The sequence below is a fragment of the Triticum aestivum genome, chromosome 4B, assembly GCF_018294505.1.
Source record: "Triticum aestivum cultivar Chinese Spring chromosome 4B, IWGSC CS RefSeq v2.1, whole genome shotgun sequence".
Classification (NCBI taxonomy): domain Eukaryota; kingdom Viridiplantae; phylum Streptophyta; class Magnoliopsida; order Poales; family Poaceae; genus Triticum; species Triticum aestivum.
In genome coordinates this window covers 658,473,836-658,475,946 of record NC_057804.1, presented here as the reverse complement: position 1 = coordinate 658,475,946, position 2,111 = coordinate 658,473,836, and the positions used below count along the sequence as shown (strand labels likewise).

Genomic DNA, 2,111 nt, shown 5'->3' with positions numbered 1-2,111 from the left:
TCCACCTGCAGCAGCAACATGGTGCCCCCATGGTGGTCGGAGGTATGTTCGCTTGCCATCCAGAAGTTGCTTCTAGTTTTTGAACTGTGAAAAAAATATTCATTTTAGTTGAGCGGCACTGAGTCATGCCAAGAATATCATGTGGAAGGTTTTTGCTTGACCGCTCATGAACAACAAAGTGTAGATTTTCATCATCTAGTACTTCATCCTAAATAATTGGATGGTGCCATGATTTCTCACTGGATGAAATGAATGGAGATGTCATCAGCAAATCAGAGATAGAACATAACTGTTGTCGTCAGCATCAATTAGAGACAGAAAAAATTAATTCTTGTAAAAGCAAATTTTGCACACAGCCAAGTACTTTTCCTAAGTGTTTAATGCTCTGTATCATCAATTCAGTTGGAAAGAATCGACCAATGGTACGAGCAGAATTCCTATCAGAATCGCAAATCAGAAGAACACACCCCCTAATAAGCCTGAAGTCTGAACAATTCGTTTATTTTTGGACAGTGGCTACCACCAAGCATTGGAATGTAAAATGTTTGTAGCAAAAAGGCTTGCTCCACTAGAGATTTCTTCTCGTACCATTGTAAAATGTTTGCAGCAAAAAGATTTGATTTCTAAGCACGAGCTTACGCAACCACATTTAGTACATAATGTGTGTGTTTTTGGCCTCGAGCATCTACCAAGTAAAATTACTACCCACAAGCAGCCTTCAGAAGTTCAGTCTTAGACAAGCCAAAGATTACAATATAAGTGCCAGACCCAATTGTAACGAGCCATACTGCGTAATATGCCTTCTTGATCTCACCCTGGTCAGCGTCCTTCTTCACGCCGAGCACGTCGTAGTAGTCCCTCACCACCATGGGCCTAGTCCCTGCACGCATCCACAGACCTTAGGGCAAGCTCACCAAACCGGGAACAAATGAGAACCACAAGGATTAAGGTACACATGGCATTTTCCTAGTCTGCAGTCACTAAATATATGAAAGGAGTACGACGGAAATACAGTAAAATATTCCAGTTCACTTGTCGATTAAGAGACTAATGAAACCGGTCACTCTAAGCATACTAGAGCTTCAAACCTCAAGCTAAACAGAGTAATACTAGTGCATACAAAACCTCAAGCTAAACAAAATATGCAGTACCTAGGAAGTAATCATCATATTTTCACAAAACCAACATGCAATGCAGACATATATACTCATACAAGAAGATCACTGCCTGCAGTTTTATTTAGATGACATACACTGCAAAAATCTTAAGAGAGAATAACTGCAGCGAGCAATTTAGTTCATGATTAAGCAAGCAAGTAGACATGGCATCAAATCAAACACAAGCATAAAAGATCTGTCAATCTACATCATAAGTAGAGCTACACAGCAGCAGGACATTTCAGCAGCAGGGCTACACACCAATCAATGATCAGAAAAGACACCAGCATCGTGTCCTGTCCTGGATAATGCAGCACCGCAGCGGACCAACAGCAAGCAACAGAGGCGTCTTGCATGTACACGTACACAGATTTTGCTCTGCTCAAGCAAGCAACGAACAACACGATAGCAATCAGATAAAATCAGATTGTGTCAAACGGAACCAAACCAAAGCAATCAACATCACCAAGTTGTGTCCGAAGAATCGTGTGTGTTTATGTGCACATCAATCAAATCAAATATAATCAGATGTGTAGGGGGCCGGGTAGAACACCACTTGAGATGGGGAGGCACTCACCACTTGAGATGTGCAGCAGCCACGTCCGTCAGGGGGGGGGGTTGCTTCTTCTGGTTCCACCTGCAGCAGCAACATGGTGCCCCCTTGGTGGTCGGAGGTATGTTCGCTTGCCATCCAGAAGTTGCTTCCAGTTTTTGAACTGTGAAAAAATATTCATTTTTGTTGAGCGGCACTGAGTCATGCCAAGAATATCATGTGGAAGGTTTTTGCTTTGACCGCTCATGAACAACAAAGTGTAGATTTTCATCATCTGGTACTTCATCCTAAATAATTTGATGGTGCCATGATTTCTCACTGGATGAAATGAATGGGGATGTCATCCGCAAATCAGAGATAGAACATAACTGTTGTCGTTAGCATCAATTAGAGACAGAAAA

General features: G+C 42.0%; 1 long non-coding RNA gene across 1 annotated transcript; it reads right to left on the bottom strand.

The window, feature by feature from the left end:
* Positions 1 to 485: 485 nt before the first annotated feature.
* Positions 486 to 1,867, bottom strand: LOC123089698 (uncharacterized). The gene is made up of 3 exons (XR_006442358.1): positions 1,735 to 1,867; positions 1,419 to 1,535; positions 486 to 880 (listed from the first exon to the last, which is right to left on the bottom strand). It is a non-coding gene; the product is annotated as an uncharacterized lncRNA (long non-coding RNA).
* Between the last annotated feature and the right edge of the window lie 244 nt (positions 1,868 to 2,111).